At 36.0% G+C, this 23368-nt stretch overlaps 1 protein-coding gene and 1 pseudogene across 2 annotated transcripts in view; one reads left to right on the top strand and one right to left on the bottom strand.

Moving 5' to 3' along the window:
- Window positions 1–23368, bottom strand: part of CPSF6 (cleavage and polyadenylation specific factor 6) — an 83430-nt gene that overhangs the window by 11030 nt on the left and 49032 nt on the right. The window lies entirely within an intron of this gene.
- LOC132372612 (cytochrome b-c1 complex subunit Rieske, mitochondrial-like) lies at window positions 6100–6927 on the top strand (annotated as a pseudogene).

Here is a 23368-nt window from a genome sequence, read left to right as displayed (position 1 = left end):
TTTTACTCAATTTGTATATTTTGGCATTTTTCAAGTTTTCTTCTTTCTGCATATATTACTTTTGCAATTAGCAAAATAATAAATAATTACACACACACAGAGGAATGTGCAGAATCACTAAAAAAAAGGATGATTATTTTGAAGTCCTCGACATCCCTCTGTGTATATGAACTCAGCCATATTTGTAGAAATATTCTGCCATTTAACTTTAAAATTATCTTTCTCCTATACAGCTCTTCTGTACACAGATCAGTGGTCTCTTAAGCTTCAATGGAAAGGAGTTAAATATTAATTTTCACTGAGCTTCATGAGCCGCATTAAAATGGCATATAAGCTATATAAAAAGAAATGTGAGAGAGTATCTTGGAACAATGCTGTTTTGGTAGGATCATTTTTATTGTATAGTTAATTTTTTTAAAAGGCTAAAAAATACTCTTACAAGAATAGAATTTATATTCCTTGGAATAACGCACAAGTTGCCAAGCTCCTGGAACACTATGTCCCATCCAGGTTTTTTCTTTGGGAGACTATATCATTGAAGGAGGATAAACTGGGGAGGAGACTCCCTGAGGCCAGGGGTATTGAGGAGGCAAATTTGGCCAGATCTAAGATGATAGTGGTAGCAGGCTTAAAAAGTGGCAGGGCTCTGCATCCCACTCCCATGGGGGGCCCAGAGCAATGGCAAGAGGTCTCTTGGATGGCATGTAGTTGCTGGGGAAATTGAACACAAATTGCCCTGACTTGGGAACTGATGAAGCTTTGAAAAGGAGCTTCTGCCTGCAAATGAACCACGTCAGCTTGGGTAATAACCACCGTATGAACATCTCAGTGATGGACCGAAACTCTAAGGTCTTCCTCAAGTTTTCTGGATTTTGTAGTTTCTTGAGATGCTTGGAAGCTCCTGGGCAGGGGATTAGCTAAAGAAGTTTAAAAAGACTACCACTGACTCACCATTTGGGGAAGTGGGGCTTAGAGACAAATTTTGTTTGATCTAGAAAAATAGAGCAAAGTGGTGTTTCTCACACCCATTTATGGTATAGCAAGTTTATACCCACTGCACTATTTGATCTACACTTACCTGCTCTGAATGGAATTGGAGAGTGGGAAGTGAGATGGTTCTTGGGAGCCCTAGAGATGAAACTATTTTCCTGAAAATGGCTCTTTGGTTCCATGATTCAGGTCACCATTAACTCTGGAGGTAAGCCTAGGTGTTTCAGTTTTCAGTGACTCAGACCATACGGACAGACCACTCTGTCTTGATAATCTTGTTTTGCTATCATCTATCCCATCATTTTTTTTGTTGTCGTTCCTACAATCCTGTTTTTCTCTATTAGCACAAAATTAAAATCTATTTGTGTCAGTATATGAGGGACATGAAAAACTGTATGAAAATAGGATAACCTCAGAAAGTAACTGACAGTGGTAAATCAAAATTGTCTGTATTAATGAAAAGAGGCATTGGCATGAGTTTTGTCAAAAGGTATAAATAATCACTTGTTAGTGAAGCAGTGCCATTTTCTTGAAGCCATTATGGACCTTGGGAGACCACGGTCAGGGCAGCTGCACTCACTGCATTCTCCAGCTGATGCCGTCCTTGTGTAGTTTGGCTCAGGGGTGCAGAGGACCTAGTCTCATCTCTGCTGTGGCAGCATGGCTGCTAGGAGAATTTGGAGGGGTGGGGCAGTTGGGAGGGCTGTGGCGGGGAACACCGCTGGGCTCTCTGGGGGAGCCCACATGTTGAAAGGTTAAGGTGGAGTAAATTCTTCCTCAACTAATGTAGCGTGTAACAGCCTTGTGAAACAGGACCAGCACACAGCTGCTCCCAGCAAGTCCAGCAGCCTGGCCACAGGTCAGAGTGGCTCCCTGTGGGGACATTCCCTGACTTAGGAGCAGTGCTTGACCCCAATCCAAAGGTGGCATTTCGTTGGCCCCTCAGGTATATGGGTCATTGAAAAATGGTAAATGGTTTGGGTTTGCCTAATCCAGACCACTGTATTTTTTTCCTCAAGGATTAGTGACCACTTTCTCTTCTTTTAGCTCTCGATATCCCTGTAATTTAAGTTCCCACTCTTTGCAAAATTGATCAAACAAGATAATTTCCTGTGTTCCCTGACACCATCCAAACTCCAGAAATCATCTAACTTTTGTACTTAATTTTCTCTATGGTCTTGCTGTTTTTGTGTTTTGAGTCAGGTAATTGGTTCATACCGAGAAAAAATAATACTATTTAACATACACAAGAGAAATTATTTCTACTATGGTAGCAATACTGTGCTGTAAGAGTCTCTAGTTACTGTGCTCTAGCACAGAGCCACAAGTTACTGACCCATCAATTGATCATTAAGCCTAAAAAACAGTACTAGCCTAGTAAACTGCCATGTACTTTACTGCTAGTCATAGAGGAGATTTTACCATTCCTGACACTTGCCACGTACTCACTCTCTTCTCTGTCTTCATTCCTGCTGTTTCCTCAGTGTACTATGTAGACAATGAAAGAAATGTTAGGATATCTGGTGGCAAAGAGAAAGTTGGAGGGGTGAGCAGGACCAGACCTGGAAGCTTAATCCCCAAAACTGTGAGATTTAGCCCTTAATCCCAAAGACAATGGGAAACTATTCATGAGTATTAAACTGGAGAGTAACTGGATCAAAATCTTAACAAAACAAAACAAAACAAAACACTCTAGATTGGATTCAGGGACCGCTGCTAGAAAACTGGCAAGTAATCCAGATGGCAGACGAAGGTGGGGGTGGGTAACAGAGAGAACTGGGAGGGTTTCAGAGATATTTAGGAGGTTTGAATAATCAGGATTAGAGATTATCCAGACCAGTTCGAGATACAGGGGAAAAGGAAACGTAAATAATACTAGCTTTTGTTTATCAAATGCTTATGAAGTGTTAACCACTTAATAAACATTACTTATAGTTCTTACAGGGGTCTTAAAGGTAGGTATTATATCTATTTTACAGATGAAAAAATATGTGTCCCAGAGAAGAAAAGCCTCTTGCCCAAAGACATATAGCTAGTGAGTGGAAGAGCTTGGATTTGGATTCAGGTCAGTTCCATGGTCTTTTCAGTCTACCACATTACCTTGTAAAAGTTGAAGTGAATGGGAAGAAATACTACCGCGACCCAATTCTCACCCTTTGACACACTATAACTCCTTTGTCTACCTCCTGTCTGATTTTAGTTCCCAATACAGTTGTGCAAGCCCATTTTATGTATTTATTTTAAAAGTGTGATTTTTCTCTAAGAGGTTGATCTAACACCAGGCAATGCCATGGAACAGTTAAGAGACTGTTTAAAAATCAATATTCTTGATATGTGAACAACTGATAATTGTGGCAAGCTTTTGATTTCTTTGTGAATACTTTCTTTGTACTATTACTTCTGTTATCATTATGCAATCAGAACTTAGGCTGGATCTCATTTCACTTCCCCTTTTCACATTATGAACAAATATTTCCCTTCCCACAATCGGTTGGGTTACAAAATCCTTTACCAGTTTACACAACAATTGGGCATTCATCATTGAGAAATTATAATGAAATAGGTAATTGACTTTTCAAACATGTGATAAAACAGTCTTGTTTACAAAGAGATGGAAATGCTCCCACTTTAGTTTCCTCTTTCCAGAAGAGTATTCTGATTTCATTTCTCTATTAAGTATGACTTTTGGGTTTCAGGTTTGTTTGATCTTTTTATTTGTGCCAGTGCAACTGCATAATCATTAAACTTCTTTCATTGAACTAGAAAACAATGATCTCAATCTGTACATTAGCTCTGGTAACATCACAAAATGTTGGAGGAGGAGAGAAGAAATTGTTGCAAATTGGGGAATAAGGTCATGTATTTGGGTTGTATTTTCCCCCCTCTCGACAAACAAACATTTTATTGCTACCCTTAACAAGCAAATAAGATAATATGCTTAACTTCTTATTAACAACAATTTATATGTACACATTTAATTGTAGATGGTGTTGTTCTCCCTTTGACATCACTAAGTTGTTTAAGATGCAGCCACACATTTTCTCCCCCAATCCCCCATCTCAGGTCAATAACATACCTCTGTGAGGTGGCTGGTTTGCTGGCATGGGAGTGGTTTATTTCCAACTCAGTCAGAAAGGAACTGAACTCACAAACATAGCACCATTTACACACAGGTCTCACAATGAACTGACCCAAAGACGATGAGGGCTAGTGTCAGTGCCTTACACATTTATTTTGGAAAATAGTTTCTTTGACTGCCGATTCAAAATGATTTTCAATTAAAGAGTAACCTAGTAAATTAGAAATACTATACAAATATAGAATGGTAAACTCTAACCTGCTAAAAAAAAAATGAATGGATGTTTTAACATCTAGGAAGTTAAGATAATTTTCAGTTTCCTCATAAGAATACTATCTTCTAAAATGGAAAAGTTTACATACACACATATCTACTAATTTTTGTGAAAAATAATAGGAATAAAATAAACCTAAATACAGAAAAACTACACTTAAAATATCTTCCTCATGTAAGAAATTCAATTCACTGCAAGTCAAATATCTTCAATGTACTCTGGCATGTGAAATCTAGTTTAGATCTGAATTTTGTGACAGGACTACTGACATGTCTTTCTAAGTAGTCTCCTTATGTCCAATTTCTCTCCCCTCCAACCTACTTTGCATCCAGAGCATGCCAACCCTGAACTCAGAGGACTCAGAGTTTATAACACACATATGTCAATCACATGTCATCTATGACTTTATTGTCTATTTTGTGGTTTGCTGTCATATTGTCCTCATATTCATCATGATGAGCTCTTTGAGGACTTATGCTCCTTTAAGGTTTCTCCTCTGCCGTCTCAGAAAGAAGCACACTCGTGTGTACAGTGTAGACATTCAACAAAATTGGTAAATTCCCTGTATAAAAAATGCATTCCACCTACAATTAAGGTGTTATTCTTCTCTCTTGACTACCTGTGTTAAAACAGTGTTTTGATATTACAAATGATGCAAGGAAATAATACAAACTTACAAATAAAAACCAACCACAAACTACATAAGGATGTGCTTCTCCAACATGAGAAAACAATTACAAAAAGGTAACCTAGAATTTTAAAGAAAGAATCATTTTTTTATAAAGAGTTAACTCAGGCCTCTGGAATAAATTAGAAATAAGACAATAAGTTTGAGACACAGGATTCCTCATGCCAATATATGTAAAAATTTTTGAAGGTATTATTCAACGCTTCACTAAAGTTAGTAAGGGAAAAAAATTTCTACTTCAATTGTCAAGAAATTATACATGAATAATTGTATTATGGAAGAAGGTTCTGTGTACATTTGGTTGTAAGTTTAGGAATTTGTCCATTAATTAATTCAATAAATAATGAAAGTTGATTGATTGGATACTTTCTATTTTAGAGGCACCATGTTAATGCTGAGGATACCAAGGTGAAAAGGCATGACTGTTTTCCTCTATAGGACATGCAAACCAATGGTTACAACCCAATATATACTTGCTTTATTGTTGGTCTGCACAGAGGGCTGATGGAGCACAGAGGGGACCTGAAGTCAGTGGGGAAGAGACAGTGAAGGCTTCACAGCATTTCAGCTGGATGAGAACTGGAGGGAGAATAGGATTTTGTATGGTGGGCAACTGGGGTAGGAGACTTGTGATAGGAACTTCCCATGTCTGGTTCTCTTCCTTCCAGGCACAGGGGAGGATTATACTTCCCTACACCCTTGAATTTAGGGAGAGCTATGTAACTAATTCTGGGCAATGAGCTATGGGTAGAAATGATGTGAGTCACTTCTAAACTGAAACATTTAAGTGCTAGTGCAAAACACTCCAGTACTTTTCTATCTGCCTTGGCAGCTGGTGAAGTTGTATGTGTCAGAAGGTGTAGCTACCTGTTGGTAAAACCTTTGTCAGCCCGGGTGCCTGAGTGACTGTGTGGAACAGAACCACTTGCTGAACTATGATAGACATTGTGGCATGAACAAGAAATAAACTGTGTGTTTAGCCATGGAAATTCTGGGAGTGTTTTCATCATTTCAGATGGAGGTAAAACAATTTTAAAAACAAAGGAAAGGGAGGGACCTGCTGTCACCATGTTGTTGGTCGCCGCCCGCTCGGGCCCTTTCGCGCCCGTCCTGTCGGCCACTAGTGCAGGCCGCGGTGCCCGCCACCTCGGAGTCGCCAGTGCTGGATGTGAAGCAGTCCTTCTTGTGCTGGGAGTCGCCGAGTGGCCAGGCTGCGCAGGCAGGCCTTTGGTCGCCTCCGTGGGCCTCAATGTCCCTGCTTCTGTTCGTTATTCCCATATGAACATCAAAGTGCCTGACTTCTCTATCATTGCGCTCAAGTGTTAGATAGTACAAAGTCTTCAAAAGAGAGCAGTGAGGCTAGAAAAGGTTTCTCCTATTTGTTAACTGCAACAACTACTGTGGGTGTCGCGTATGCTGCCAAGAATGTCGTTTCTCAGTTCGTTTCCAGCATGAGTGCTTCTGCTGATGTGTTGGCCATGTCCAAAACCGGAATCAAGTTATCCGATCTTCCAGAGGGCAAGAACATGGCTTTCAAATGGAGAGGCCAACCCCTGTTTGTGCGCCATAGAACCAAGAAGGAAATTGACCAGAAAGCTGCAGTTGAAGTACTCCAGTTGAGGGACTCACAGCATGATTTAGAATGAGTAAAGAAACCTGAACGGTTTGTCTTGATAGGTGTGTGCACTCATCTTGGTTGTGTACCCATTGCAAATGCAGGAGATTTTGGTGGTTATTATTGCCCTTGCCGTGGGTCACACTATGATGCATCTGGCAGGATCAGGAAGAGGTCTGCACCTCTCAACCTTGAAGTTCCCTCATATGAGTTCACCAGTGATGATATAGTGATTGTTGGTTAGAGACCTGGACTCAAGTCATAGGCTTCTTTCAGTCTTCGTGTCACCTCAGAAGAGTTATTGAGAACAAGCCTTCTGTACTTCGAATTAGTTGATTTGAAATATTTAAGAATTGCTAATAATGTGTTTGCAAACATGTGAAGTAAATTGAATTTCATGTTGAATACTTTCAAGCATTCACCTAATAAAGCCACTGTTAAATACTGTTATGCTCAAAGACTTCAAAGGTGCAGTGTCTTTGAGAGTTAATTCTAATTAAAAATTACAGACTGGTGTACAGAGAGAAAAAAAAGAAAAAAACAAAGGAAAGGGAGAATAGACAAATCTCCCATGCCAAAGTATTCCAAAAAATTTACGTAGATACTCTGCCCTCAAGGAAGTGGTGTGTAACTAACCACTCCTTAAGTGTGGGCTGTGCATAGTGACTTTCTTCCCAAGAATATAGCATGGAAAGGAGCAAAAAGAGTAATTTTACTGCAGAGAAACCTGACAAATGCTACTTCAGCCAGTGGATCAAGGTTAATATCAACAGTAATAAGTTATGTTGATAGTATGTATCCTAGATACCATGTGATGAAAATGGTATCTGTGGTCTCCCTCCCCAAGACACATAATCCTTACCTAGCCATGAGAAAAACATCAAGACAAATCCCAGTTAAGCACTGTTCTACAAAATACCCCATCAGTGCCCCTCAAAACTGTCAAGGTCATCAAAAACAAGCAAAGTCTGAGAAACTATTAGAGCTAAGAGGAGCCAAAAGAACCTAGCAACTAAATGTAACGTGGTACTCTAGATAGGATCCTAGAACAGAAAAAGGACATTTGGTAAAAACTAAGGAAATCTGAATAAAGTATGAACTTTATTTACTAATAACTTTTCGATATTGGTTCATTAATTGTAACAAATGTACTACGCTGAGGTAAGATGTTAAAAATAGGGGAAAGTGGGTTTGGGGAATACAGAAACTATATGTACTATCTTAGCAATTTTTATGTAAATCTCAAACTATTCTAAAATTAAAAGTTTATTAAAAAAAAAGAGGTATAAGAGAGAACATAGTATGTTCTGGAAATTCCTTTTGAAGTGGGGAGTGGAAGTAAAGAGCTTGGCTAGGTAGGCAAAAGATCTTTTATGCTATTCAAAGGAGATTCAATTTGTAAATTGTATAGGCTGGGTGAGGAATTCCTAGAAGATCTGTGGATGGGCTTCAGGGGTGTTGCAAAACCTCTGAAGTTGTATAAGATTTTATTGTGTGTATGTGTATATGTACATTTTTCTTAGAAGAATGTCAAAAGCTTTAATTATTATTTACTTATTCTTAAAGGGAAAAACACCTAAATGTGTTAATAATCATTGCTGAAGGTAATGTTGAAACTGAAATATTCTGAGCAAGAGATATGAAACAATTATATTTTGGTTTTTTGTTTGCTTGTTTGTTTGTTTTGGCAGTGCCATGTGGCATGCGGGATCTTAGTTCCCTAACCAGGATTCGAACCCATGGCCCCTGCATTGGGAACATGGAGTCTTAACCACTGGACCACCAGGGAAGTCCAAAACAACTATACTTTGTGTGCAAAAGAGATCCCTTCTTGGTAGTACAGACTAAAGTGATAATGTGTGTGTGTTTGGAGGAGGAAGGCAGGAGTTAAAAGCCAAGATAGTAATAAAGACCATGATCTTCAAACTCTTTTGATTGTGGTCTACTTTGCAGGGGGAAGAAATGATCCCATAAGATACCTTACCCTACTGTTGCTGCTTTCCTGAGAAACAAGTACTGAGTCTTTAGGATGAAGTATCATTTTTTTTAAACCAAAATTTGATGGGATTATATATACATCTACTTTATCATTAGGGTTGTGAATGATTAATATTTGAATCAAAATGAATATATGTCTTTAAGGGTAGCTATAAACCTAAAGCACTATGATATGAATCTACATTTATGGGAAATTATAGTTAAAAAGCCAAAAAGCAGGAACTGAAAACCATGACACTGGTAACAAGGCATCCTTTCTGAAAATTAGGGTAATTCCAACTATTGATGTACAATAACATTGCATTCAGCCAGACTTCTTTATAGGGTATAGTTTAATCGGTAAATCCTATTCGTGTGCTAATTTTAGCTTATTAATACAAAATTTCAGTAATCCTTAGTAACTCATGTAGGTGGTTATTAATAATTAATCCTTTGTTGTATATATAAATGAAAATATATGGAGTTATGCATCATTAGCCCATAAAAATGGGGGAAAAATTTTTAATGTGTTTTTTTTTTTCAATTCATGGTCTCTTAGGAGGACCGTGGACTGCAAATAATTCTTTGAGAAATTGCTGTTACAATCTACAAGAGAAATAATGAAAGACCAAGACAGAAGCAGTCAGGAGGTACAGAGAACAGGAGACAGATAAGACAGATATCAAAGGATCAGAACCAGGGGAATTTTTGGATTGCTTGGATGGGGAGATACAAGGTAGAGGGGGAAAGCTAGCTTGATTTTTTGGTTTCTGGCAGGCCAATTAAGGGGAATACAGGACAGTGAATAAACTTAGAGGAGGACAGGGTGGGTAGGAGATAAGTCCAATTGTTAGTATGTTGTGTTTGAAATCCCAAGTCGATGTGTCTGGTAGGCAGCTGGGTCCTGTGATCTTTCAGCTTTAGAAAAAAGGGTCTGGGCTGGAGCTGTAAATTCTTAACTTAGAAAAGTGAAGCATTCATATCATAGTGTGACTTCTCTAACATTTACAACAATAAATAGGAGTTCCAATTTTTAAAAAGAATTCCATTATATATCTAGAAATAAATATAGGGAGGGGGGAAGTCAGCAATTAAGAATTCCTGAGATACAGCAAGAGTAACTACTTTTTATGATTAGAAATTCTTGGTGGGGGAATTCCCTGGAGGACCAGTGGTTAGGACTCTGCACTTCCACTGCTGGGGGGCCGGGTTTGATCCCTGGTCGGGGAACTATGATCCTGCAAGACGCATGGTGCAGCCAAAAAAAAAAAAAAAAAGAAATTCTTGGTGAATGAAGTTTCCATTGCCTCATTTCTTGAAATTATTTTCCATTTATCTTTGTTTCTCCTTACCAATTTCTCTTCTCTTTAAATCATGGAATGCAGGTGTCCATTTATTTGTTGCTGTTGTTGTTGCTGCTGTTTTTCCTTCTTTTTAAAAAAAATTTTATTATTTTAAATTTTATATTGGAGTATGGTTGATTTATAATGTGTTAGTTTCAGGTGTCCAGCAAATTGATTCAGTTATACATATATCTATTTTTTTCCCATTTAGGTATGACAGAATATTGAGTTTCCTGTGCTATATAGTAGGTCCTTGTTATCTATTTTATATATAGTAGTGTGTACATGTTAATCCCAACCTCCTAATATATTCCTCTCCCCCGCCTTTTCCCTTTGGTAACCATAAGTTTGTTTCCTGTGTCTGTGAGTCCGTTTCTGTTTCCTAGATAAGTTCATTTGTATCATTTTTTAGATTCCACATATAAATGAATCATATATTTGTGTTTTGCTGACTTACTTGGCTTAGTATGATAATCTCTAGGTCCATCCATGTTGCTGCAAATGGCAATATTTCATTCTTTTTAATGGCTAATATTCCATTGTGTGTGTGTGTGATATATATATATATATCACATGTTCTTTATCTATTCATCTGTCAATGGACATTTAGGTTCTCTCCTTGTCTTGGCTATTTTAAATAGTGCTATTTACATAGAGGTGCATGTATCTTTTTGAATTATAGTTTTGTCTTGGTATATCCCCAGGAGTAGGATTGCTGGATCATATGGCAACTCTATTTTTAGTTTTTTGAGGAACCTCCATACTGTTTTCCATAGTGGCTGCACCAATTTACATTCCCACCAAGAGTGCAAGAGGGTTCCCTTTTCTCCACGCCCTCTCCAGCATTTATTATTTGTAGACTTTTTAATTATGGCCATTCTGACTGGCGTGAGGTGGTATTTCACTGTAGTTTTGATTTGCATTTCTCTCATAGTTAGTGATGATGAGCATCTTTCCATGTGCCCATCGGCCATCTGTATGTTTTCTTCGGAGAAGTGTCTGTTTAGGTCTTCTGTCCATTTTCGACTGGGTTGTTTGTTTTTTTGTTACTGAATTGTAACTGAGCTGTTTGTGTATTTTGGAAATTAAGCCCTTGTTGGTTCCATCATTTGCAAATATTTTCTCCCAGTCCGTAGGTTGTCATTTCGTTTTGTTTATGGTTTCCTTTGCTGTGCTAAAGCTTATTAAGTTTGATTAGGTCCCATTTGTTTATTTTTGCTTTTATTTCTATTGCCTTGGGAGACTGACCTAAGAAAACATTGGTATGATTTATGTCTGAGAATGTTTTGCCTATGTTAGTTTGAATAATTTCAGTGGGCTCTGGGCTATAGGAGTGGTCTCTATTGTTTGGTCCCTGGACCTGGGGTGATTTAGGGCTGGAGAAATATTGGCTCAATGTGTGAGAGTTAGATAAAAGAGGTAGTCAGAAGTATGGGCTCTCAACTGGTCGGTTTGCATATGAAAGGTATGTTCAGGCAAATTATTTACTATCTCTAGGAATTAGCTAGTCCTGGGAGGGGCAGTCTCTCCCCAGCCAACAAGGTCCCCAAGATGCTAACTGTCATAAAATACAAAGAATAAAAACATGATTAATATGATAAAACAGAATAATACATATTATTTTTGGCATATTAATACAGGCTTTATGAGTGTTTGTTTCTTTCGTAGTCCCTCTTGTCTTTGTCAACCCCATTCTCACCTCAGCAGCTTCTGAAAGATGATTCAGTTTTTTTCCCTCTCTGGGTGATCCAGGCCTTGCCTTCTCTCTATCATAGCCACATTTTAATGCAGCCTGCCTGGATAAGGCTGAGAGCTCCACTAAGAGGAGCTCTCTAAGAGGAAGGCCTTCTAGACTGTTGGAGGTCAGGGGTGGGCAAGACTAGGGAATAAGAGTACTTTGGAAGGAGCTTTCTTCGTTGGAAGACCGACATCCAAGTTCTGGGGCTGGAAGAGAGGGAGTCCCAGTATAAAACCCAATGAGAGGTCAATCATGGGTCACCAAGCAATCAGTATCCTGCAACAGAGAATAAAATCTATTCTCCCTGACAGGGCTTCCCACATGCTTCAGCAACAACTGTCTCCAGGCTGGTGAAAGGTATAGTATATTGGCCTCTCCCTGAGAAGGGCTGAGGCTTAGCAATAGTGGTAACAGCTATGATGAACAGGTCATTTTCTTGAGTAGTCTGGGCTGTCCAGTTTCAGGATGAAGTGAGAGTAAATAGGATAGATACTCTGGACTGAGTAAGTATCCTTGGATTCTTTGAACTTCAAAGGAAGAGGTGTTTAAAGAAGATAGAACACACTTTTCTGTTAATGTGGCCAAGTGGGATCTTAATTGGGAAAACACCTCTGAATGGTGAAGTAGGACACTAAGGCAGGGCACCTTGCAGGATATAGAATTATGCAACTCAGGTACTAGATAAATATCCTTTCTTTCCAACCATCCTACCATGAAGAGGTTATCCATGGCTGAATTAGCACCATCAGAATCTACATTTCCTATAAGTGATATAAACTTGGCTCCAGGTGCCTCATACATATTTGCCCAAGTAACTGCTCTCTCTTCAAAAAAAAAAAAAAAAAAGATTAAAAAGCTGCACTAATCTCTATGATCCTAACCAGGATCATCCTCATGAAGTCATACTCTATGAAGTATATGCTCATACTCATTATTCATACTCTATGAAGCTCAAGTTCTTCCTCTATAAAATGAGAGTACTAATGTTTACTCTGTAGCTTAGTTGAAATCATACCATGAAGATTATGGCAAATTTTAAACAATCAAGAAATGACAGCTCCTCTTCTTCCCCTCTCAGTTCTTTCTCTCTAAACAATAAAAACAACTTATTATTTTAATACATCACATGCCATAGCATTTACATATAATACTCTTCTGACTGTCTGAATAAACCACAAATCCAGAGAGACAAGAATAAAATGAGAAGATTTCATCATAGCTGATACAATATAAGAGTATAGTTGATACTAGAATAAGAATGAGAGAAAACAGAGAAAGTATATTACCTTCATGGCATCTATTTATTAGTTAATTTTAGAAATTTTTGAGGAAAAATAAACAATAAAAAGATACCATCTGGAAAGACAGCTATTAAAAATCGATCATAGTAATCAAGAAAGTATGATGTGGAAGGAAAGATAGACACATAGGTCAATGGAACAGAATAGAAAGCCCAGAAATAGACTTATACAAATATGCCCAGTTAATTTTTGACAAAAGAGCAAAAGCAACTTAATGGAGAAGGGATAGTCTTTTCAATAAATGGTGCTGGAATAATTGAATATCCATTGGCAAAAAGAAAAAAAAAGAACCTTGACCTAAACCTCACACTTTATGCAAAATTATGCTCAAGACAAAATTTGAACTTAAATGTAAAACTATAAAACTTAAAACTATAAAACTTAAAACTATAAAACTATAAAACTACAAAACTATAAAACTTAAATGTAAAATTATAAAACTTAAAACTATAAAACTATAAAACTACAAAAGAACACAGGAGAAAATCTTGAGACCTAGAACAAGGTAAAGAATTCTTAGACTTGACACCAAAAGCATAATTCATAAGAGGAAAAATAGATAAATTGGACCTCATCAAAATAAACTTTTGCTCTGCAAAAGACCCTATTCAAAGGATGAAAAGACAAATTAGAGACCAGGGGAAAAATTTGCAAATCACTTATCAGACAAAATCCCTTTATCTAGAATACATAAAGGACCTCCAAATTTCAACATTAAAAAAATAATAATCTAATTAGAAAACTGGGCATTGACACGGAAAAGACATTCACAGACATTTCTCCAAAAAGGATAGATACACAGGTGGCAAATAAACAAATGAAAATATTTTTAACATTATTATCCATTAGAGAAATGCAAATTAAAACTACAATAAGATATCATTATACACATGAGAATGAAAAAATTAAAAATAGCAAGAGCACCAAAAGCTGGCAAGGATGCAGAGAAACTGGATCACTCATACATTGCTCGTGGTAATGTAAAATATTACAGCCCTTCTAGAAAATATCTTGGCAATCCCTGTCAAAATTAAAAATGGACTTATTATACAACCCAGCAATCCACTCTTGGGTATTTATTCCAGAGAAATGTCTTCTTTCCACATAAGAACTTGTATATGAATGTTCAAAGCAACTTTATTCTTAATAGCCAAAAACTGTAAACTATCCAAATTCCCTTGAATGGGTGAATGGTTAAACAATCTGTTGTGTCCACACCATGGAATACTACTCAGTGATAAAAAAAAAAAAAGGAACAAACTGTTGATACACACAACATCTTGGAGGAACCTCAAGGAAATTATACTAAATGAAAAAAAGCTAATCTCGAAAGGATACATACTGGAAGATTCCACTTATTTAACATTCATGAAATAACGTAATAAAAGAGATGGAGAATAGAATAGCAGTTACCAAGGGTTAGGGATGCGAGGAAGGAGATGGGTATGGCTATAAAGTTGTGAAAGAAAGGAGTCTTGTGGTAATGGGTACAGTTGAATATCTTGATTGTGGCAGTAATTATCTAAGGCTCCACATGTGATAAAACAGCATAAGGCCACACATAACATACTCACAAATACGTACATGTATAACTGGTGAAATTTAAATAAGCTCTCTAGATTGTATCAATGTCAGTTTTCTGACTTTGATGCTGTTCTATAGTTGTGCAAAATGTTAACATTGGAGGAGGCTGGAGGGAGAGTGCACAGGATTCTTCTGTACATTTCTTTGCAAACTTCTATGAATTTATAATTATTTCAAAATAAAGAAGTTTTTAAAGCTGCTATGAACATTTGAAAAATATAATTTATGATAAATAATTTTGTCAGATACACTGAAAAGACTTTCATATTTGTTCAACTTTACTGAATCTAAAACCTACTTTCTTCTCTTACCTTTTATTGAAAACCTTTCGACAGAATTATTTTGACACTTAGAAGCTGGTATGGACAAAACAGGCCAGTGAGAAATGTGTAACTGCCAGGTGTCCATAAATGATCTGGGCATTATGTCATTTTTAGGAAAGAGAAAATAAGCTGGGCATGAAAGTGTACCCTTTATCTTTAAATTTTTTCCTGTATCTGTTGCAGGTTGCTTGAACCTCAACATTGTTTTTATTTTTGTTTTATTTTATTTTTATTTTGTTTTATGACTGTAAAAAGAACATAGATGTTGCAAAATTATATACAATATAGAATTGTTTTTAAAAAGAAAGTGAATTCCCCTGCCTACAAATCAAAATAGATCCTAATAAAGAGACTAAGAGGAATAGTTTTATTTTTTGGTGGTATAAATCTGAAGCTTATTTTGATAACTTAAGATAAAGATGGTAAAAACTAGAGCAACTACTAAACAAAACCCCTAAAAATAGTGAAAAATCATTAAACACATTAAAATGCTATATTAGAAAAATTCGTTTAATGCAAAAAAATGCAGTAAAGGACAAATAGTGGGACAAAAAAGACATGAGACATAAAAAACAAAAAGTAAAATGGCAGATGTAAATCCGGCTATATCAATAATAACATTAAATGTGAATGGATAAGAGAATTAATACCAATTCTTCACAAACTCTACCAAAAAATAGAAGAGGAAGAAACAGTACCTGAACCCTTTTATGAGGCGAATATTACCCTGATACCAAAACTAGAGAAAGACATCACAAGAACAGAAAACTACAGACCAATATTTCTTATGAATATCGATGTAAAAATCCTCGACAAAATACTAGCAAATTGAATGCAGCAACACATAAAAAGAATTATACACCATGACCTAATGGATTTTATCCCAGGAATACTAGTTGGTTTAAGATCTGAAAATCAGTGTAACACATCACATCAACAGGATAAAAAATAAAAATCACACGATCATCTCAGTAGACAGAAAAAAAGCACTGAAAAAATCCCACACCCTTTCATGATGAAACTACTCAACAAACTAGGAATAGAAGGGAACATATTCAATCTGATAAAGGACATCTATAAAAAACCCACAGATAACATTATACTTAATGATGAAAGACTGGATACTTTCCCCCTAAGATCAGGAACAAAACAAAGAAGACCACTCTCACCACTTCTATTCAACACTATACTGAAGGCCCTAGCCAGGCCAATTAGTTATGAGAAAGAAATAAAAGGCATCCAGATTAGAAAGGAAGAAGTAAAACTACCTCTATTCACAGATGACATGATCTTGTATATATTAGGTTGGCCAAAAAGTTTGTTTGGGTTTTTCTGTTATAGCTTACTGAAAAACGTGAACAAACTTTTTGGACAGCCCAATAGAATATCCTAAGGAATCCATTTTTTAAAAAAAACCTATTAGAACTAATAAACAAATTCAACAAGGTTGCAGGATACAAGATCAATATACAAAATCAACTTCATTTCTATACACTTTCAATGAACAATCCAAAGATGAAATTAAGAAAAGAATTCCTTTTACAAAAGCATAAAAAAGAATAAGATACTTAGGAATAACTTTAGCAAAAAAAAAGTGCAAAACGTATACACTGAAAACAACAAACCATTGTTGAAAGAAGTTAAAGATCTAAATAACTGGTAAAATACCACATGTTCGTGGACCAGAAGACTTACCATTGTTAGGACAGCAATATTCTCCAAACTGTACAGTAGTCAGGACATGGAAGCAACCGAAGTGTCCATCGACAGATGAATGGATAAAGATGTGGCACATACATACAATGGAATATTACTCAGCCATAAAAACAGATGAAATTGAGTGGTTTGTAGTGAGGTGGATGGACCTAGAGTCTGTCATACAGAGTGAAGTTAGTCGGAAAGAGAAAAACAAATACCATATGCTAACACATATATATGGAATCTAAAAAAAAAAAAAAAAAAGTTCTGAAGAGCCTAGGGGCAGGACAGGAATAAAGACCCAGACGTAGAGAATGGACTTGAGGACACGGGGAGGGGGAAGGGTAAACTGGGACGAAGTGAGAGAGTGGCATGGGCTTATATATACTACCAAATGTAAAATAGATAGCTAGTGGGAAGCAGCTGCATAGCACAGGGAGATCAGCTCGGTGCTTTGTGACCACCTAGAGGGGTGGGACAGGGAGGGTGGGAGGGAGATGCAAGAGGGAGGAGATATGGGGATATATGATATATGTATAGCTGATTCACTTTGTTATAAAGCAGAAACTAACACACCATTGTAAAGCAATTATACTCCAATAAATATGTTAAAAAAAACAAAAAAAACAGTGGTACATCCCCCCTGCAAAAATCTCCAAACTGATCCACCTATCAGAATTCCAGGAACTTCTTTGTAGAAACTGACAAGCTGATTCTAAAATTCGTATGGAATTCAAGGAACCCAGAATAGACAAAACAATCTTGAAAAAGAAGAACAAAGTAGGAGGACTCACTCTCCCCAATTTCAAAACTTACTACAAAACAATAGTAATCAAGACAGTGTGGTACTGGTTAGGAGGGCTAGATTCAAAAAGACAGATAATAACCAGCATTGGTTAGGATGTGAAGAAACTGGAACCGTCATACACTCCTGGCAGGAATGTAAAATGGGGCAATCATTTTGGAAAATAGTCTAGCAGTTTCTTAAAAGGTTAAACACAGAGTTACCTTATGACCCAGAAATTCAACTTCTAGGTTTCATTTCAAAAGAAATGAAAACACACGTTCATGTAAAACTTGCAAACAAATGTTCATAGCAGCATTATTCATAACAGCCAAAAAATGGAAACAATTCAAATGCCCATCAACTGATAAACAGATAAATAAAATGTGGTACATATATTTAACAGAATGCATATAATGGAATATTATTTGGCCATAAAAAGAAATGAAGTACTGATATAAGCTACAACGTGATGAATTTTGATAACATTATGCTAAGTGAAAAATGACAATCATAGAAGACCACACATTATATGCTTCTATTTGTATGTTGTATAGAGTTGTCCAGACAGGCAATCTTATAGAGACAGAAAGTAGATTAGTGACTGCCTAGTGCTAGGAGCATTGGGAAGAAATGAGAAGTGACTATTAATGGGTGATGAAAATAATTTTATCTCAATAAAGCTGTTATTTTTTTTTAAGGAGCCAAAGAACAAAGACTTGTTACATATGGAGAAACAAAGGGTGACATCAGAATTCTTGTCAGAAATAATACAATGAAGTCATTGGAGTAACATCTTTAAAGTACTGAAAGGCAAAAACTGTCAACCTAGTATTCTATACACAGAAAAATATCTTTCAAAAATAAAGTTGAAGCATCACACTTCTAAATAATACTTGGGTCAAAGAAGAAGTCTCAAGAGAAATGAAAAAATTGTTTAAACTAAATGAAAATAAAAATACAGCTTATCAAAGTGTATGGGATGCGGTGAAAACAGTGCTTACAGAGGAATTTATAGCATTAAATACATATATTGGTAGAGAAGAAGATGTAAAATAAAAAACCCTAAGCTTCTACCTTAGGAAACTAGAAAAAGAAGAACAATTCAAACCTAAAGCAGAGGAAAATAATACAAATTAGAGCAGAAATCAATGAAATTGAAAACAGGAAAATAGAGAATATTAACAAAGCCAAAATCTAGTTCTTTGAAAAAATGATTAAATTGATAAACCTCTACTAGGCTAACCAAATAAAAGAGAAAGAAGACACAAATTACTAAATTCTGATACATGTGCTGATTAGTACAAGTACTGATACAGGACGAACTTTGAAAAATTATGCTAAGTGAAAGAAGCCAGCCACAAAGGACCACATATTATGTGATTCCATTCATATAAAATGCCCAGAGCAGGAAAATAGAGACAGAAGGTAGATTAGTGGTTGCCTTATGCTGGGGTTAAGGGCCAGGTGGGTGATAGCTGAAGGGTACCTGGTTTCTTTTTGAGGTGATGAAAATGTTCTGAAATCAACATTGGTGATGATATACATTTCCGTGAATATATTAAAAACCATTGAATTGTACACTTTAAATGGGTGAGTTGTATGGTATGTGAACTATATCTCAATAAAGGTGTCTAAGAGAAAAAGCAGGGTACAGAACATTGTATATAACAGGCTAATTGTGTCAGAAAAGAGGGAGGGAGGTTACCAAATATTTCAGCACAAAATGCTTATCTATGCTTAATATTTCAGGCAGGATATAGAAGACAGAATATATTTATTGTCTCCAAGGACGAGAACTGGTGGCTGAAGGACATGTTTGGAGGAAACTTCACCTTACATTATCTTCTTGTACTTTTTGAATTTATACCTTGTGCTACATTATTAGGCAGATTTACCCTGAAGCTAATGAAGCTTAAGTTTTGGGGCCCCTCACTTGCATGGGCTCTTCATAAGGCCCCAAGAGGGGCCCTAATAACATATTTACGTGGTCATATGTGTTTGTAAAAATTCCAAAAATGAGATGTGTTAACTTCAACAACTAACCTTGCTGTTTCTTTCCACTCCAAATTCCCCTCCTTTACTTCTCCTTTTGTGTGATGTGTGGGGAAGGGAAAAGAGGGAATCTGGCTGTAAACATTTTGGGGAAATGGTTAAGGGAAAGTAGACTAAAGAGACACTTTTAGTTTCGGTTATGTGGATGGCAGTCACTTTCACATACAGCAAAATTATTGCTAGTTGACCTGGTGTAGAAATGACTTCCAGAAATATTATCTTATTATCCACTATGCCAACTCATCTGGCATTGCAGTAAGAAGGTGCAGGGATGGACCTTGAATTTAGACATAGGTAGGCAGAATGATGGGTCCCCAAAGATGTCCCGTGTCTTAATTCCCAGAACATGTAAATATGTTATGATTCATGGTGAGGGAGAATTAAGGTTGCACAGGGAATTAAAGTTGCTAATAAGATGATCTTAAAATAAGGAGATTATTGTGGATAATCTGGATGGGCCTAATGTAAGTTAAAGGGTCCTTAAATATGGAAGAGGGAGGCAAAAGAGTCAGTGTCAGAGTGATGCAACGTCAGAAAGACTCAACTGGCCATTACTGCCTTTGAAGATAAAAAGGGACCATGAGCCAAGGAATAAGGTGGAGCCTGTGGAAGCTGGAAAAGGAAAAACAACAACAACAATAAATCAAAAGCAAACTCTCCCCTGGAACTTCCAGAAGAGATGCAGCCCTACTGACACCTTGATTTTAGCTAAGTGAGACCCATCTTGGACTTCTGACCTCTAGAACTGGAGATAATTAAAGTGTGTTGTTCTAGGCCGGGGTGGGTAAATTTGTGGTGATTTGTTACAGCAATAGGAAACTAATATACCATGTAACTTACTTTAATGAAACATGAGAGTGACATTTAATTGCCAGTGTGAGGCACCACCACACTCCCTTTGACTTGCCACCATTGTAAATTTTTGTAGATGATAGAGATTGAGTGTTCATTCAACTTGAGTTCCTGAATGAGGATGAGTGATCAAGCATGGACACGTAATATGAATAAGGAAAAAAATCTTTGTTTTTAAGCCACTGAGATTTCAGGACTTTGTTGTTGTTGTTGTTACTGTAGCATAACCTAACCTATCCTAACTGACTGGCCCTCGAAGGAAGGAATCATACGACCAAGTGGTTATTTTCACTATATAAGGGTGGTTGTTTCAGCTTCTGGTAAATACTGCATCCTCATTAAAAGGAAGTTATATAATAAATGAGGCAATGAAAAATGTTGTCCTAGTGAATTATTTCACAATTAAAGTGGGAGAGAAGGCCCCTCAAAATCCTTAAGGCTTATGCAAACATGCTTGATGCATTTCACTTTATTTTTGAATAGGTAATACTTGGGGATAGGTACATGTTGGCTGAAAATTTTCATAATACTTCCTTCCTTAGAATTTCATAGTGTATATTATGTGACTACCTCTTTATATGACAGCGATTTTGTAATATATCCTATGGGAAATGGAAAGAGAATTCAGTCTTTGTTCTAGAGTGGTTGGTCAAAATTTACTTTTTGCTATTCAAGATATTTTAAAAAGTTCCAGCATCACAAAGTAAAGGTATTTTCAAGTAAATGTTTAGGGTGGCGATCAAATTTGACACAACTTTTATGAAGTTTTTATTCATAAATGAGCTGTTAGATTTCAGGGCATTTCAAAATTTTCTTGTGCAATGACTAATTTTAAATAGTCAACAACCAGTTTTTCACCAATATCCTTGTCATAGTGACATGAATTTTGTGTTATCTTTGTAGATGTCACTATTTTGTGTCAAATCAGCGAGAAATTTTAAAATTTCCTATTGTGTTCTTATAATTCACTCCTCTTCTTTAATTGTATTATCAGACAGTCCATAAGTCTATTACTTTTATTAAAATTTTCTCTTATGAATTACTGCTTTTGTATGATCTGAAAATATTTGTTACAATTTGCTACTCAATTTCAGGATAACTTTTATTCATTTATATGCTCATTTAAAAAATAATTTTTGTTTCATATTCTATTAGTTTTTATCTGAATTTCCCCTTGGTTCCTTTTCTTTAAGAAAAAACCCAACTTTATTGAGGTATAAGTAACATATAATAAACTGCACATTTTAAAAGAATACAATTTGATAAGTTTTTATATATGCATATACCTGTGAGGCCATCACCACAGTCAAGAGAATGATCATATTCTTCACCTCCAAAAGATTCCTCTTGTTCCTTCATCAAATATGTGCTTTGCAAAGATTTTCTCCCAGTCTTTTCATTATCTTAGCAGTGTCTTTTTAAAAGCACAAGTTTTATAAATTATGTTGAAGTTCAATTTATTTATTTGTTCTTTTCTTGATTGTGCTTTTGGTGTTGTATCTAAGAAATCTTTGCCTAACGTACAGGTCACAAGATTTTCTCTTATTTTTCTTCTAGAAGTTCTATAGGTTTTTCATTTAGGTCTACAATCCACCTTGAGTTATTTTCCATATGTAGTGTAAGGTATGGGTTCAAGTTCATTTTTTTGCATATGGATGTCTAATTGTCCCAGCACCACTTGTTAAAAGGCTATCCTTTCTCCACTACATTGCCTTTGTGCCTTTAAAACATTTTTTATATTTACAGAAAAGTTGCAAAGGTAGTACAGACAATTCCATCACTGAGTTACCCCAATGTTAATTTCTTAGATTTGACAAATGAACTAGAGTTACGTTAAGATGTTGACACTAGTAGATTACTATTAACTAAATTCTAGGCTTTATTTAGATCCCTCTAGTTTTTCCACTAATGCCCTTTTTCTGTGCCAGGACCCAACATAGGATACCACATTACATTTGTTTTCATGTCTTATGTTTTCTTGGTTTACACATAAATCAAATAAAAATGCACTAGACCAAAGTCTTAAACACAGACAAGAAAGAACGTTAAGTGTTATTCTGAAGTGCTAATAGTTGTGGATCTTAAGATTTTAAAGCAAAAGAGAGAATTTCTTTTCAGAGGTCAGAATGAACAGTGGCATTCTTAAATAACAAATATTTCATAGGAATCATCAAAATAATTGCTGCTTTTAATTCATGAGCATTTGGGAAAATACTAAAATGAGAAAAGCTAATTTAACATTTATCCAAAACACTTTATTAAAAATGAATTTTAAAATGGGAAACTATGTATAAAATTAGCTGGTAAATAAATCAAACAGCAAGTAATAGTCCATTATTGGAGATTTTATTTCAGATATGACAGCCCTGACCAATTATTGATTTTTGTGTAATATGGTTATTATAGAAAACCTTATGAATGATTTTTAACTTTCTTGTCAGCTATAAACTAGCTATGACTTTATTCAAGAAAGTGAAGCAAGTTTTGGATGATCTGAATCTGTTTGTGAATGACATTTGTGGTCAGCTGTATGATAACAAAGCTGTAATGAAAGATGTGAACAAAGCATTCTTTTAAAACATGAACAAGTACACAATATGTGCTCTGTCTAGTTTCTTTAAATTCATTGGAGAAAATGTCGCTTCCTCACTACCAGGCTGTGTTGACTTGGATTCAACATTTTGCAACTATTATTTGTGTTCTTTTCAGGTTCATCTGGCAGATGAAGTATTTTTAAACATACATGCCAACTTAGAAGATCTGCCCATAATAAAGCTGTTCAAACTTTGCAACACGGGTTCAAAAACATACTAAGGACTCTAAAACAAATTTTCAAAGATTTGGAGAGAAAACTCACAAGAAGGTGCAACATGTTTTTCCTAAAAGTTGATAAAGCTCAAATAAACCATTAAAATTTTAAAACAATCATAAGATTATAGGAAAGGTGAAAGAGAATATTATAAAGAACTGTTTTCCCTAAATCATTTGAGAATAAATTGCTGAACTAATACCCATTATGTTAGGTGTATTCTTACAACCAAGGACATTCTCCTACATAACCACAATC

The sequence above is a fragment of the Balaenoptera ricei genome, chromosome 10, assembly GCF_028023285.1.
Source record: "Balaenoptera ricei isolate mBalRic1 chromosome 10, mBalRic1.hap2, whole genome shotgun sequence".
NCBI lineage: Eukaryota > Metazoa > Chordata > Mammalia > Artiodactyla > Balaenopteridae > Balaenoptera > Balaenoptera ricei.
This window is presented reverse-complemented; position numbering and strand designations above follow the sequence as displayed.